Here is a 17,265-nt window from a genome sequence, read left to right as displayed (position 1 = left end):
CCCCTCCGGACCTTTAATAAAGTTCTTTGTCTGTGTGTCTGTCACTACACTATCACCCCCCTTCACACATTTATAAACTGATTTTCAGCATATTGTAGTTCCGTTCTGGCGGCAGGCTCAAACGGGTTTTAACGGCCGGCGCGAGGCATGCACACTGGGACGTGGTCACGGTGCAAGACGTTCTTTTTCACGTGGCCGCTTTCTTAGCAACAAGAACATATGCTGAAACTTTAATATTACCCACGTAACAGGGATGCTCCGAATAAAAATTAACGTAGAAAGCGAAATTCAACCGCATAATTCACACTATTTTGGATTTTGATGCGGAACTGATTTTAAAACTTGTCGTTTTTTGCGATTGCCACTGGCGTGTAATACTGCGCACGTGAACAGTTAAAATTTCAACTCCTAAAATCATTCATGCCAGTGATTTGCCAACGGGCTTTGCGCCACTCGTAAAGCCCGGGCTGCGAAGCAGCAATAGCACCCTTCCGACCCATTCCAGATGGCCCTCACGCGGCTGTGAAGTGCCGATTAGGCTGCTATCCAACAGGCTTTGCGCCTTCCGTGAAGCCCAAGCAGCAAAAGCACTCTTCCCGTGGCTGTGGTCAGAAGATGCCCTCACGGCTGGGTGTGGTCGACTAAGGTGCTATTGCTGCAACACCGTAATCACCAAAATCGAAGATCTCTACTCACCGCCCCGCAATGGGGACAGTTACATTGCGAAGCACCGTGCTCGATGCTTCGTGGTCTCCGGGAAGTAATGCAGAGAAAACACAGTTGTGGGGATTTCCGAGAAGGAGTGCAGAAACTTCATTCAAGCCCAAGCTGCTAGAAGTAAAGGGGCGACAGTGCGAAGTCACCTGACCGTCCCCGTTAGATGGCGGCCATCAGCCCGTGGGCCCTAGCGGCATCTTCCGCCAGTTGGATGAGCAGTTGCACGGCCGCTGGATGAAGGCGCACTGACGTGAGTCGGCCGCGGAATGCCAGCTGCAGCGGATGCTCCCCTCTATCCCACACCTCGACGCGAGCACCGCTGTCCGAATGAGCGCAATAAAACCCAAATGGGGTCCCACCTTAGCAGTGACGGTTTTAAGCCGATGGGTGGAGAGGAAGAGGCAAACGAATCATGATTAACCAGCGCAAAGTAAACGGGACGAGAGAGGAGTACACAACACGAGCGCTCTCTCTCGTCCCGTTTACTTTGCGCTGGTTAATCATGCATGTAAACCAACTAGCCCAGTTTTCGACCTTGCTGCAAACGAATCAAAGCTAGAGCGCTGAGGGCCGAAAAGCCGGAGCTCGACTTCAAGAAGCCCCGGGTGGCCCAGAACGCCCACCTAACGAAAGCTCGCCTTTGGTCCTGCCCGAAATCAAAGTGGGCCACTCTAGGTGCTCTAGGCCGGAAGGGCCACTTCCCGATGCCATCACCGAACATATCGCAGGCTTTCCTACGCGCGTCTGCACGCCGCGGTACTGCGCTTCGCATGCAACTAAGTGCACCGCCTCGACACAGTCTCAACACCGGCTTTTGGGCACTCGGCGCACCAGCAAATGGAAAACACGCGCCTCGTGAAACCGCCAATTGTGCCGCCGGCTCCCTTGATACGCTCTTATGCGTCTCTTCCTGAACCGCATGCCCAGCATCGCCGTCGCTTAGTTGACCCTCGGACTCGCATGCGCCCGACACAAGCTCGAGTCTGCTCACCGGCAATACGCCGCCAACCGATCCCGCACACTCGCCAACAGGGGTGCGTGGTTCGGAACTAAGCTCGACGACAGGCATCACAACACCGCCCCTCGGGGCACCTAGCTCTGGTTTGGGTCCTACAACATGCGCTGCGGGCTCACCCTCAACAACTCCGTCCCTTAACTCCGGCTCGCGATCGCACGTACTGTCTAGTAATGCGCAGCCTACCGCCGATACACACCATCTGGGGCTGGCGCTTCTACACTGCGATCAACCTCGACGGAACAAGAACTTGGCTCACAAGCCACTAGCGCCGGAATTGCAGCCCGATTGGCTTGTTCCGCCTCCCTCGCGAGCCGCTGATCCAAAGCCCGTGTCGCCTGCTCAATCTTGAGCTCGAGCTGCTCGATCACCGCGAGGGTTGCAGCCATTCGCTTCTCTATCTCCTCAGGCGACAGAACCCCCGCCATTGCGAAGGCTACACGCTAACTTGACTCACCCAACACTACCCCGAATTACGCGTACCGCGACTCCCATGTAACAACCTCGGTAAGCAGCGGTCGCGTCAAGAAGGGTAAAGGGGACTCACTCTGCCCCCGCTGTCCGGACACTGTTTTTCTTTTTTTTTGGAAGGGGGGACGGGGGGGGAGGGCGGGGGGGGGGGGGGCGCTGCGCCGCTCTCGACGCTTGGTTTGGAGCCGTGCTCCCGGAGCTCGCACAAAGCTGTCGCTCCCTCGCAGCTCACCTCGAATTCTCAGGCACCCTCGTAGTCGCCTCGCTGTCGCCTTCCACTCACTCGAGCGCTCGACCACCCGCCGTCGCTGGATCCGTGTGCTGCCTCTAATAATACAGCTCTCTCCCGGTCCCAAAGTCGCCTCGCTGGTGTGGAGCGTCTGCTGCCTGGGGCCTCTCTCCAAGATGTCACCATAGCCTCCGAACTTCGGCTCGGACCCTCGAACACCTTCCGTCGCCGACACCTGCCTCACGAAGTGCAGCTCTCTCCCGTTCTTGATGGAGGTCGTCCTCACCGCTGCAGCCTTGAGCGTCTGCTCCCCGGGGCTGTTCACCAAGATATCACCCCGGACTCTGGCCTCGTGTCGCCGCTGCAGCCTGGAGCGTCTGATTCCTGGAGTCTCTCACGGAGATCTCACCCTAGCCTTGTAGTAGCCTCTCCGTGGTCCGCCGAAACCCATGTCAACAGATCCTGGTCACGGCACCAGTTAATCTTTCGAACGTGTATCGGTCGCCGACGTCGATGATCGAAGCGATGATCCAATGAAACAACGATTGCTGGCTCGTTGGCCGACGGCACATAGCCGACGAGGGTCTGCTCCAAGCAAACTCAAAATGTCCAATATGTACACTTTATTTACGTTACGTATTTACAACTTCCAAGGCGCATGATCGCATACAGGAGGGTCGGCAAGGCCAGCGTCGAGCGGGGCTCGCCGCTCTACACATCCAGTCTCTGTTCAATCCGTCGTTCTCCTCTAAAACATCAAACACCCCGGTTTTACCAACAAAACCCTGCCCACACAAGGGACGTCACAACTTGAGAGTGAGGGTGGCTCATTATTAGCCCACACTAGGCCACTGATTGGTCACTGTGACAAACAAAGCTAAGTAGGTTCAAAATAGCCACGTGATCCACTTCGCTCACTCTCGTACAAAAACCCAAAGGTATTCTGCAAAACACAAATATAACAGAAATGAAAAGCAACCACTAAAAGCAGAGCGAACGACGGGGAAAGCAGACCTAACCATGCACGCCTATGTTTGTGTTCCGCGTCACCAAAATTCCTTTCCTTTGCAGACACGTGGAGCGACTACCAAAGCCTGGTCGCCTATACCTATTGACGCATCCCAGCCGCCGATTCACCAGGCTCAGACATGCGACGAATGGCCACTTTGCCCAGTAACTTTGAGCAGTGCAACTCTCATAGACTGAACGTCTGGTGACCAAGGTTTGCAGCTCCCGTCCGGTTCGGGGATTCCCGTGGCGGTAAGCGTGGTCGTTAAAATATCTGGTCCCCGTCCGCCGGCTTCCCAAGCGACTGGAGGGAATCCTCATTGAAAGGCTGACATTGCTTTCAACTATCATATTCCGACGCGTCTGTATGCGTCGTGTCCGGGTCCGCTCGTCGGGTGGACACAAAAGCGCGGCGAATAACAAAAGCCTCCGCGGTTTCTCCTTACGCCTCTCACGCCAACTCAGGTCGGCCGGCGGGAAACAAACACAATAAAGGTGAATAAGCTAACCCCAGCGAAATACATCTAGTTGCCGGGCGGTTTTAATTAACAAGTGAGGGGCCCGAACTTAGCAGGCTCGCAGAACACTTTACTCGTTCGTCATGCTGGGAAACGTTCAGTCCGGATCAATTTCAAACTGATTGCGGGAGCATCGACCAGCGGGCCTTTCAACCTACACAGTGGCCGTTTTCAGAACATTGGAGATTCATGTAGCCGTACCTACTTCTCCTCGTTGTCTCTTGCATAACACAACCTTGATACAACCCGTCACAGGCGCTGCTGCTTGTTTCTTTGCCACCCTAACGATCACTTCAAATTGATCCCGTCTGTACATGAGCAAGACATTCAGGACGAACTTATATCTTGTTGCGGTGCTGAAATCAGCTCTATCATCACAGAAAGATCTAAAACTGCAGTTTTATACAGCATTATTTTTGATAAGACTGCGGAAATCACCCACGAATAGCAACTAGCGCTGGGGTTGCGCCACGTGCATAACGGCGTACTCCGCAAGGACTTCGTTGAATTTATCACTTTGAAGAAGCCATCTGCCGACCACTATGAGGCAATTAATCAGTGTCCATGAGCCAACCATTACAGGTAAAGATCTGAGGCGGACAATTGTCCCGATCTTACAAAGGCATGGACTGAATTTAAAGAACTGTGTCGGAGTTGGGACAGATGTTTGTAACACTATGGTGTCTGAAGCGAAGGGAGGGGTAGCAGAGATTCAAAGTGCGCCGCATGCTTGAGATGTCACTGCTACAATCACGCACTTAAATTTTCAATTTAGAGATCAACTGAAGTGCAAGATATCCGAAATACTTTCGCTGTGATAAAAGAGGTAATTGAATTCTGCACAACTTCGGGGGAAAGGAATGAAATTCTCAGATGGTTGGAGGGCAAGTCAAAGGATTCTGTGAAACCCGATGGGTCGAATACCAGAAAGCGTTTAGCGGTTACGCAGCTGTGTCTCGGAGATTGTTGAAACGTTAGGTAATATTGCCCATTGAAGGGAACGCCAGAATGCCTCCAGAGCTTCGACACTTCTCGCGGCGATATCTGATAGCCACTTCGTTATTGCTTTTGTGGCCCCAAATCATCTTTTGGCACACACATATTCGCTCACTAAGGTGTTTCAAAAGCCATTGGCAAACGTTAAAACGGCTCAAGACGATGAACAGGACACGCTGACAGTACTGCGGGTAAAGGGTCGTTTGAGCAACAGTCGATTTTCTGCCATTTTTTTTACGAAGCAACTGCACTCGTTGAGGAGATACTCGCCTGAAGCGCGGACAGAAATGACTGGCTTGCTGCCAAAATGTAGCTACGAGTGACGTTGCCACTCACTTCAGACAAACATTTCGGACAATGTGATCGCGGACACCATACAAATATTTGCATCGTAGACGCTGGATATATTTAAGGTTGTTCGTTTTCGGGTGCTATATTTTATAAAAAAAATGGGGAGTAAAATTTGGGTGCTATTTTTTAATTTGATAATCGGGGAGAAATCGGGTTTTCCTGTAAAACCATTCGAAAATTCGTTTTTTTTTCAGGTTTAATCTACAGACGTACTATGTAATGTACCCAGTTTATTTTATCATTAGGTATCACGAGCTACTCAACTCTAACGCGTAAAAGTCGTGTTTGTTTCAAGATGGTAATTGGGGGGGATATCAGGTAGCTCTAGCAAATACTCTGCGAAATTTGGCGTTTGCATGTTTGAAAATGGATCAGTAATGATCCCAATAAAGAGCATTGACAACTTATAAGAAATGAAACTTTTTTTAAAAAAAGCTCATGATTGAAAAAGCGCTACTTAAACACAAAGACGAATGAAGAGACACAGGCGCTTCTTCCCGTGTCTCTTCATACGTCGTCGTTTTTAACTAGCGCTTCATCAGTCATGAACGTATACCAACAAGTCCAACTAGCAGTTCTTCTAAGTGACAGAACGCTGGTTAACTTTTTTTACACACGCATGTTTACGTAATTATCATCTGCATGCGCAGCATGTCGGTCTCTATTCGGGAACTGTCAGGTCGTTGAACGTATCTCAGCTAAGAAAAAAATTCCCTCGACATCCCGGCTTCCATTAGCTAGGCGCAACAATATCAGTGCAGCATTTGCCAGCCTGGGGTAGCGAGCGGTAGTCATGCCACAACTCAATGAGTTAGAAAGCGGTGTTTTGTGCGACTATCTTCCAGCAAGTAGCGATTGATAACGGCGGACCGTCAGCGCACGATCGTGCAGATCGCTACTTTGAAAAATGTCCATTCGGGTTTAACCCGATTTTCCTGAAACATGTTCGCGGTGTGAAAATACGGTAAAATCGTGTTTTACCCCAAAACGAACAACCCTAGATATACTACAGCTCTTTTTCTCTGTTGCCATCTAATTTAATACATGCTAGTTGCACTTCTGGAGCTAGCCTGATTTACAGCAGCCTTACAATAAAGTACAGCTCAATTATTCGCATGCAACTGACTAATCATGAACAGGCGTTCCGCATTCAGCACGACTTGTGGTTTTGGCAGTTTTGCGAAGTGGTGCCGAGAAAAGGAATGCAATACGTGCATCCGTAGACAGCCATTGAGGCTTTCGGCGCTTGCGACAAGGACATTTTTCCGTCCGTTCAAACACTCCTACAGGTCTTGATGAATCTGCCGATCAGCGTTGCGACAGCAGAAAAGTGCTTTTCTACTCTTCGCACAAAGCAGACGTGGATTCGCTCCAGCATGTGCGAAGACAGATTGTTAGGTCTTTCTTTACCGTCAGCGCACCGGGACATTTCGTCGACAAATAGTGTAATTGAGTGATTTTATCATGCTTGGAACCGCAGATTGCTGCTACCTCTGTAATCCATCTACAATAAAACAGCGAATGGCTGTAGATTGAGAGTTGTTATCTTTGTAATCCGTCTATAAGGGAAACACGAATGGTTGTATACATATAGATGGACTTTATTGTGTCGGTTGCGTTAGTTTATGTATGCCTCCTTTTTTGTCATTCGCATCAATCATTTGTGAGTTTAAAAGCTTAGAAATGCATTTAAAATCATTGTTTAGGCACAGTATACACCTTGGTTTTATGCAATGGGGTGCTTGAACAACGACTCCACGTTTATCTTAAGGTATGTCGTATGTCATACTTGAATTTTAGTTTGGGTTTATTTTTTTTGGAGGGGGGGGGTTGTGGTTCTGTCGGCGACGCTCCTTTTGCATTAAATAAATTGTCAGAACCATGTATACTGACTCTTGCTTTCTGCGTAATGTTTCCCTCCCATGCGTAGCATATTTACAGTAAACTAAGCGTGTCGCAAGATTGTGCTTAGCAGCCCTGACTAGAACGTGGCACCAGAAATCACGACGGCCGTTCTGGGGTTTGTATTGGAAATATATTAGGCCACTGCGACTGTAAATGACCAGTCACCCTTGCACACTGCTGACCTCTTTTCTCTAGTTTCTTCAGCACAAAAATAGCTAACAGAATTCTTAAATTCGATGATGTAATGCAGCAAGGTTTGTTTTCTTCTACGCCTTTCTTTGTAGTTTGGGGTACACAGGTTTAGCACACGCTCGAGCAAGAAATAAATTGAGTATTTGCGTGGATTCTTCACGGGAAACTTTCGTCTCGCTCTCCGCGCCATCCCGTTCTGTGCTAGGTAACTGTAATAAACCCCCCCCCCTCCCCCCCCCCCCCCCCCCCCTGATGCCACCCTGGATCCGCCCCTGCGCGGCAGGCATGGTTCGCATGACGGTGGCCTGGTCCTGTCGTTTCTTTCGCCACCGTGACATCGCCTTTCGCCTTTAGGCTCTCTCTAAGTGACTTTCGCCTTTAGGCTCTGCTCTGTCGCTTCTACGAGCCTTAATACGTGCACTCGCATTGAAGTGGCGGGGAAGACCGAGAGAATTTCCGACCTTTATTCAGCTGCCGAGCTCATCAGCACTCTGGGCCGCTCCTTCTGTGGGGCGGACGGCACCCTTTTGCACATGGTTGGTGGATCCCGAAACAGCATCCTTTCAACTCTCCCCGAACTGTGGAGGCGCGCCTTGTCCAGCTCATGCCTGTCCTACCAGCTTCGGCTGGTGGAGCGGGCTGCAGGGGCTGCCGAGGCAAGCAGGGTCCTGTACTAAGCACTCTACCTTCTGAAAACTCCATTGAAACTTTGGCAATGAAAACGTTGTATACTCTTTCTCCTCCCGGGAATGATCAAAAAGGCGGCATCGTGAAGGTCTGCGTCCTATTTTCTACCAAATCCGGAACAGGAAAAGGTTCTCATTAAACTGCGCAGTCTTGTCACTTCGCTCACTACAAAGTGGAAAAACGCACTTGAAGTATTCGAAAACCACGCGAAACACAGTACCACAAAGAAGCAACAATTGCGGCGCAGTCATTTTTGCAAGTGAATTATAGAAAGATGGACAACATTCGTCTGCAGCCCGAGGAGCAAGCAAATATTGAATCGAAAAATAAAGCAAGAAAATGCTGTACACAGTCATTGAAACAGCACATTTTGTGGCCGTGAGGAAATCGCAATCAGGGGAGGCAGTGATTTTGGCAGACTTACACTGGAAGAACCTGCAAGAAAGGACGGAAACCTTAAAGCACTGCTTCACTGCAGGGCGAGCGGTGGCGATGAGATTCTTGAAATAAATACGTTTGGTGGAAATGCCCTCTACACAGGGCCAACGATGAAAAATGAGTTGATTGCGATAATCGGCAAGCAAATACAAGACGAAATCGTGCAAGCTGTGAGCAAGTCTATTTTTCTCCGTTCTCGCCAATGGCACAACTGACGGGACACGAAGAAAACAGTTCTCCGTGTCTGTACGGCATGCGGAGCATGAAACGATGAACCTCAAAAGAGTTCCTCGCTTTAGTGCCAGTTTCAGATCTCAGTGGATCAGGTCTGGCGGAAACGTTAAAAAACGAGTTAGTTCGCCTCGGTTCAGCTCTTGATTCTATGAGCGGTAAAGGCTACGATGGAGCCGCTTTCATGAGCGATTCATTTCGTGGAGCGGAGGCCCTAATTCGCGAAGCGTATGCTTTAGTACTATGTACGCACTGCTCTTCGCATTTGCTAAAGCTTTGCTTGAACGATGAATCTAAGGTAAGCGACATCCAAAATGCTTTCGCAACGATTGGCGAAATTTGTACTTATTTCAGGAGCTCATCAAAAAGAACCGAGATTTACCTCGAGTCTTCATCGCGCATGTTTTCACATCTTCGTAAGTGCTGCGAGAATACTTACGTGGGTTGAGTGGCAGGAAGCCGTGATTCTGTTCAGTGAAGCGCTGCCCGACATTGTTGAATCACTGGAAGCACTCATGAGAAGCGAAACAGGGAGAAATGCCACTGCCTCGCGCACTTCACGCTCGTCTGTGCTGCTCCAACTTCATAGTTTCCCTCGAAGTGGGCGAAAGTTTCTGAGTCTAACGCTTCGATTGTCTGGGTACCTGCAAAACAGTTTCGTGGACAGGAGCGTCGCCCTCCATCATATTGACTTGGTGCTGAAACAGCTTAGTGACATCAGAGAAGATGCTGATGATCAGAAGGAGATTTTTGATTCATGTGAAGAATGGAGCGGGGAAAAGATTTGGCATTCAGCCTGAGATTCCCAGAAATACGGTTCTCAGAAGTTCAGAGAAAACAATGCTTCTTCCTCTTCTCCTGAAAAATACTGCAGACGGACTTGCTTCGTCGCGTATTCGAACGATCTGCGTTCTGCATCAACATAGCGCTTCACTGGTCACAGGTCGATGTTGAGCAGCCTTCAACTCGTGCTGCCGAATTACGCCACAAACAGCAGCGTTGAGTCGCTACAGCCGAATTGTACATGGGGCACATGGAACCAAAACATCTCAAAAGGATCAAAGGGGAGTGCGAGATATGCAGAAGAAGTGGCAAGCAACACCTCCAGAAGAGCTGCCAAGATACGCGGCCGAGGCCCTCAAGCAGTGCAACACCAGCCTGTTTCCTAATATCAGCACTCTACTCAAGATACTTGCCACTCTTCCTGCCACCACAGCGGCAGTTGAGAGAAGCTTTTAGACGCTGAAGCGCCTCAGGACCTACCTTCCCAACAGCTCTGTTGAGAAATGGTTGAATGGGTTGGCTGTGATGTCGCTCTACAGAGAGTCCGTTGACATGAGTAACGTAATGCAACGCTTACGATGAAGGCACGGAGACTTGTGTTTTAGGCTTTCGAACTTTAGCTTACAGTGCGGACGACTTTGAAGCCAACGGACGTGCAACGCAGCGGACTTTGGGACGTGACGAGATCACTGCCGACATTTCCGCGGCAGGCGTTTGTAGTTCCTTCTTGAGCGTGCCTCATGAAATGAATATTTCCACTCTTCCTCCTTTTATTTTTCGCTCTGAGTAGCTTTTTTTTCTTTTTATTAATGAAATCTGTCGACACATATTGGCCATATAAAAGTATTATAGTGAAGATTCGTCTCCTAACTAAATATATAAAACTTAATAAAATACTGTTTGAAAACTTTCGTACTTGACATACTGCGATTTTTACGGAAAAGAATCGCTGAAATATAGGTACTTTCCTCAAATAGTTACGGCCTTTGGCAAGTGATCCTCACCTCCCCACCCCTTCCTCCTGAAAAAAAATTCCAGGCTACGGGCCTTACCGCACCGTAGGAAAAACGTACGGGTACCATGATACGCGTCTTCCAGGACACAGAAAACCTTTACCGGCGACACAGAAAAACTTTTTCAGATTTTCTGGCAAATCGCAGTTATTTCGCCTGCAATTGCACGTTATAACAAATTGTTTCGCACAGATAATACTGAAGGGACCATCTTGGTTTGGACGAAGTTTCAGGAGCCTAATTGTTCTACCCTGTTCCATAGACATGGGGGCTATCAGTCGTAATAGTATGGGTTCTAGCTGTCGACAGCGAATTGCACAAATAGTAGGCGTTCTGCAAATCAACGTCACAAAGAACCCACAAAATGTCGAGCGTACGAAGGGAAGTTGTAGAGCACGCGGGTGTCCATGTTAAGAAGTGCCTCTTCGCCGTTTCCCTCACACTTCTTGGCCTGGCATTTTCCCCCTTCCACTTCGCCGATGATGATAGTTTTCTGTTGACGATCCGCACGGGCAGAGCTCAAGCTTAACCAGCTCCGCTTTTAAAAGTGACAGACATAGGAAGGCGTGGTTACAAAATGTGATCTGGTTGAAATGGTGACAATGCAGGAGAACAGAGGCAAACAGCCAAGGCACCGGCAGCGGGTCTCGTGACCTCTGGTTCACCAATCGAATGACGGTAGTCACTCGGAGATTACAATAAACCGATGATCCTTGAGCCCGCGTCTGCTTCCTGGTCTTCTTCAGGCACAAACCGTACACGCACAGTTAGGGCAAACGTTCACAGAGGCCAGAGTAACGGAGAAATGACACTTGTATACTCCGTGTCACCACGGAAGTTGAGTGGAACTGATGACGTCGTCAAGTTTCAGGGGCGCATGAGCACGCGATTCCAAAGTAGTCTTCAGGGTTAGCCGCGTAGTATCAAAACGGGGGCAGAGGCACAGTACATGTTCAATGTCCTCACGAACACAGTGAGGAGAGATGAACTCGGCGCGTCTTGTGCAAGTAGTGAAAGCGACGTTGAAATGAACGCGGCGAACAATTGCTTTGTCACGCTTTCCCAGGCCGCAACGCATTAGGAAAGTGCAGATGGGCGCTATACAGTGGCTGGTAGTTTTTTGATATGTCCGTGCATATTGATAGTTGCAATGGACCTTTTTCCAGTAGCGCGCTGCGCATGCTCTACTCTCCCTCGCAGCGGCCGATCCGACATTTTTGGGGGGCAAAATGTAAACACAACGACGCCATATTGGATTAGCCAGTTGCGAATGCCGAGGCAGCTAAGTACTGCTCCGTTTTCTGAGTACTGAAAGCGGCCGACAGGTAGACGCTTCGGCTGCCATACAAAAACGTTCTCTGCCACGAAAGCCATGCGTAGCGCCGGGGACGGCTTCCTGAACTGCGCAGGGCAGGCGGAAAAAAGGGGGCGTGTTCTTCTATAATCCCCCAAGCGTGGTTCGGGCGGCCGCTGCAAGAGGGCTACGCTACTGTAAAAAGGCCCCTTGCCGCACCCCAAGGTAGGGAAGCGTAGCGACATCATGTCGAGTGAAGGGAACGGGAATGATGACACTAGAGTGGCTGTGAGGCGCGCGAGCTGTTTGGTCGGCCACCACATTTCCAATCACCTTACACTGTACAGGTAGCCACTGTAGCACTACGTGGTGGATCAAGCAGGTAGCCTGTGAATGCAGAATGTATTTCGTGGCCATTTCTATCCCCGCAATGGAGGCTAGTTGTTGAAGCGTAACCCGTGAATCTGCGAAAATAACCCCTACACAAGATTCTTGCCGCTGAATGTAATGCAAAGCAGGGCGCAAAGCAGCAAGTTGCGAACCTTTATTCCTTAGGAGAACATAGAATAAGGCCCGATATTGAAGAAGTGTAATTTGTTAGACGTGTGCGATTGAGGACTGTGTGTGAGGGACTAAGCAATGGCGCATATCTATACTCGGTTACAACTTAAGAACAGCAACGGAAAATGCCGCTGTGCCTCATCACCGCAGCCGGATGTTACTCCGCGCGACGCAAGGTGTGCGTTACTGGGAATATTTTGAACATGGCAGGAGCCGTTTCCGTAATTTTCTGTACTTAATATGCTTATAAAGTACTGCAGCGATGGCAGACAAATTACGCGAGGAAACACAGACGATATTACGCATTCATAGCATCTCCGTTCAAAACGCGCGCGGCCGTTGACATCCGGGTCCGTCGCTTAGGCGGAGTGATACCGTGTATGAGCTATTGCCGTTCTTACCTTGTTCCCGAGTATAGCAATATTTCAGCGCTGTGCACAAAAGTTCAGCGGTATTAAATTTCATTACTCACCACTATAGTGATAAGCTTGGCATATATGCCAGATATAGAAAAATCACTAAAAATTATGGCTTAATAATTGATATTTTTCCTGAATGGTTGTGCAGGTGAAATATGAAAGCAGGTTGCACGCCAGGGTTATCACAGAGTCCCCAATAATAAGGCGGTTAACACCAATTAAATCTTTTTAAACACACTTTCGTGGCTATAAAATCAGGTAACGAAACGGGCGATACATCGTCTTTAAGAGGAATTGCTTTTCCGCCGCATTTTGATTCATGGTCTTCACAATAACATGAGTACGAAAAGTACGATTATCTGCTACTTCGCTATGCAGCCGCGTTTGTGTTGACGTGCGGGTTGTTTGAGCCCTGAGAAGGTGTTTTACTAATCCACACGAGTTACTTAGTAAATACTTCAACGATTTTGCAGGTGTGTTAGCAGTCTGATGACTCGTAGGCGTACTCTCCTGCCCACTCAAGTAAAAAGTTCGCAGGGTGTGCTTATATTTGGCAGAGTTGCTGCCGTAGCTGTAGAAATGCAGAACGACTCAGGTAGAGCCGAGAGACTCGTGCCAGAATGTATCCCTTGGTATAGAGTAGCACTCATCATGAAGCGTTGGTTTTTTGGGCAAGACAAACGTAACTGTGGATCTACTCGGGCGAAAGACAATCTTATCTTTCATTCCGACGTCAAACTGTAGCGTATCCTCAACCACCGCGTCGAGAGAATCAGGATATAAGAGGATCAGGACAAGGCTCCCTTCTCGGGACCCTTTTCCTTTTACTTTTAGTGCGCAGCACTTAAGCGCCTGTTCCTGTGGTTTTGCGTCGTCCCTCGGCGTCGGTCTGGTTGTAACCGGGCGAACGATGGGGACACCGTAAACGAGATAAAGCGAGCAGGAAAAGTGGAGGAGGAAAGTGTGGCGAAAGTGTGAGAGGGAGCGCTGTACTCCGGGGTGGCGCCAGACGTGATCACCGGTGGTGACACGCTACGAGATAACCAAGAGAACGTAGAGGCCACCGAAGATAGAGCGAGAAGGAAAGTGGAGGACGAAAGTAGGGTTAAAATGTGTGCGTGTGTGTGTGGGAGGGGGGGGGGTGAGGGCGGTACGCTGAGGCGGCGCAAGACAGCTTTTCGACGGCGACGCGCTACGAAAGAACGCGAGAGTATAGTGCGCGACGTCATATGTTGGCTGAATACACGATCACTTCTTGAGATGCAGCAGCTACGCGCTGCCACCGAGAAGACTGCACTTCGCGTTGAGTTCAAAGTTCCTATTAGTAAGTATCGTAATTGGCAGCCATTTTTTATTATTAATATTGCTGTGATGTGCCTGTCAAGACAAAGCTGTTTGCAGATGACTGCATTATCGATCAGGATATCCATAATCATAGTTATCAGCCCTCTTAAATGAAACACTATGTACAATACAAAATTGGAGTACCACATGGGAGGTGACTCTAAATTTAAAGAAAACGGTAGCGCGGACAATCACATGCAAGCAAAATCCATTTCTATACACATATAGCACAATCAATCATGTGGTCTCAAACGTAACAAGATAAATACATAAGTATCACGGTAACACCCCATCTCAAATGGTATCAACTTATTACATACATTCAGAATAATGCAAAAAAGAAGCTAATCTCTTTGAAAAGTGTAGGGAAATCCACGTAAGATATAAAACTACTAGCTTTTAAAACCTACATCGAACCTAGGCGACACGAGATGCTTGCCGTGCCCGCATTTAGCATCGTGCCTTCGCCGCGAGATGGGCCGCTCCCGTGTCTCTGTTGCTGCACAATGAAATCGAAAAATGAATTTTCTCTAAGCGAATGGACTCAGTGATTGTATTCTTTTGTTGTGGTCTTCCGGCACTGATTTATGCAGGGGGGGGGGTGAAATAATGGCAACCGATAATTATTTTGGCGCCACTGTCGCGAGCTTACGTGGCAACTACGTGTACTTTAACAATGACGATGAACCATTTCGCGATTTTACTGCAGAAAAAAAGCAACAGAACAGTCGGTAGCCTATAAATGTAGAGCACGACATCATCCCTATTATTTTTATTGGAATAATTTTGGCCTTAGGCTTTTTACATTTTGGTATTGTTGCTGTTTATATTACTTCTTCCTCCTTCCATGCTTTCCTTTTCCTCTTTGGCATGAAATTGTACATGCTCCACTGTCTCCGGGTGACGAAAGGAGACCAAGAACAGGCAGCGTATACACGTTGCCTGAGGCACCGCTCGGCGTAAGCGGACCTTGAAAACAAAAAAAAAATGAATCAGCTTTTCTTGGTATGTGGCCGACAAGAAGCATCCTCAAAAACATTATTGGAACGCGTTGCAAGAGCACCAATACCCAGAATGGCCCCTTTTAGGCTGTTCCGTCGCGCACTGACTATCCGAAAGCATAAATGCCCCAGTCGTCAGTTGCGGTGCGCAGTTGTGTTGCGGCGGTTTTGGGTGCAGAAAGTCACAGGGAGTGCGATCGAAGGCAGTAGCTAAGCTAGCTGCACCTGTGCTTACTATGCGCCAAGCACGCTGTACATGTGCTTGGCGCTTGATCCCTACGCCCGCGTTCCCACACCTCGTCCCACGAAAGCGTCGACCCAGAACAGCTTTGCTGTTGAAAGAATACGATGGAGATCGGGCTGTTGCAATTGAAACAAGAAACAAAAGGTTAACAAAAAGATGAGCACTAACCCAACAGGTGGCGAGCGAGCAGTGCGAAGGCGGGATAACTGATCTGCATTAGGCGAATTTCCATTGAATTCACCATGAGAGGAGTGAGACTGGGAGCGGAAGAGCGAAAGGGCGGGAGCGGAGAATTTAGTGGCAGTGGCGACAAAAGACTATTGTATTTCGACATTTGCAGTTAAGAGGGCAGATACGCGGCAATTTAGAGAAACATCAGAGCCCGGACACCCCGTTCCGGCATAGCTAGTGTTCCGACTGGGAATTGCTATGTTGGCGTTTAGATACATTGGTGATTTGCTATGTTGAATTCTAAGTTCAGTGGGGCCATCTCTACGTCAGTGACAAAAGACACACGCAACTGGTGTGTAGGGACAATGACGTCTGTAGTGCACCCCACAAGGGATCGCAGAAGAGCGCGCGACATTGAGCAATGTCAGGAAAGAGAGAGACTCTTCGGGGAAGAGGCGCTTATGCTGGAGGGGAGGGTAAAGTGGGGCTGTGACCATACTCCCTCAGTAGAGGGCCATGCTCCACTGTGAAACACAATGTGAGAAGACCAGCTGAATTACGAAGACCAAGGTTACACCGCTCCTCGTAATGCCGGCTTCGCCTCTAAGCGTAAATGCATTGCTTGGAAGACATTTTTCCAGAGGCAATATTAGCCATCTCATATCAAAAAAGGAGGGCCCTGCAGGGCCTTTCTTCTTGTTCACGAATTTTTGTACGCGCTAAAAATTCTTGGTGTACGTTCAGTCTGTCTCCGGAGACGATCTGCTGGGTACTAGCCATATACAGCTTCGATTTAACAAGAACCAATGTTTTTTTTGTGTGTTTATCGCAGTTCGTCAAAGCAATAACTACACGCGTTGTTCATTTGCGCGCCTTAATATGAAATGCTATTAACTGCCCAACTGACCCCTCCTACTGTAGTGTGCCGATTTCGAAGTGCGCACAAAAATTTGGGAAGATCTCTTGAAATAATTACCCGTTAGCGGCAAGCAGGAACGAAGCCTTGTCCTCGTAGGCATCGCAACCATTCGACGCGTAACCTCTACGACCGAACACTGCAGTAATGTTGACTGACGGGCGCCATGACAAAACAGTAGATGGAGCGTTCCGGCGCATGGCAGTGACTGCTAACTCACGATGGGAAGAAAACCGCGTGAATAAGACGCCCCCTTCAGACCAAAGTGTGCGCTCTGGTTGGTGAAAGCAAGTATTAGTGCGCTGGAAATTCAGATTTTATACATTACATTTTTTTTTTCTTTACGGCGAATGCTTCCCGCTGAACATAATTTCTGCGTATCGCGTTGTTTCTTGAGTTGATGAAAAAAATCATTTTATGAGATTGCCGTTTACTCGGGTGGGTAAGCTGTGCGCTTTTTACGTAAAGACAGTCCGGTCCTTTTCAAGTCCAGCTCAAATTATCTTACCATCTACTACTGCGATTACGAGATCGGGTAGAGGACCTACGCGATCACGCTCCGCCATTCTGAGCAAGTGGGCTCACAAAATAAGTGGGAACCTTCGAAGACATTTGATTATCGGCTACAAGAACGCACAGGCCGAAATATATTTAAAAGTATCACTTTTCAATAAAATCTAGGGACAAAATAATCGGCCTCTTCGTAGTCTTCAGTTTTCTGGCAGTCCTCAAACACTGTTTGAAATATCTGTGCTTATTGC

The sequence above is a fragment of the Haemaphysalis longicornis genome, unplaced genomic scaffold (assembly GCF_048455015.1).
Source record: "Haemaphysalis longicornis isolate Haplotype H1 unplaced genomic scaffold, Haemaphysalis longicornis Haplotype H1 scaffold_1, whole genome shotgun sequence".
NCBI lineage: Eukaryota > Metazoa > Arthropoda > Arachnida > Ixodida > Ixodidae > Haemaphysalis > Haemaphysalis longicornis.
The sequence above is the reverse complement of the archived record's forward strand: the minus strand, read 5'-3'. Positions refer to the sequence as shown.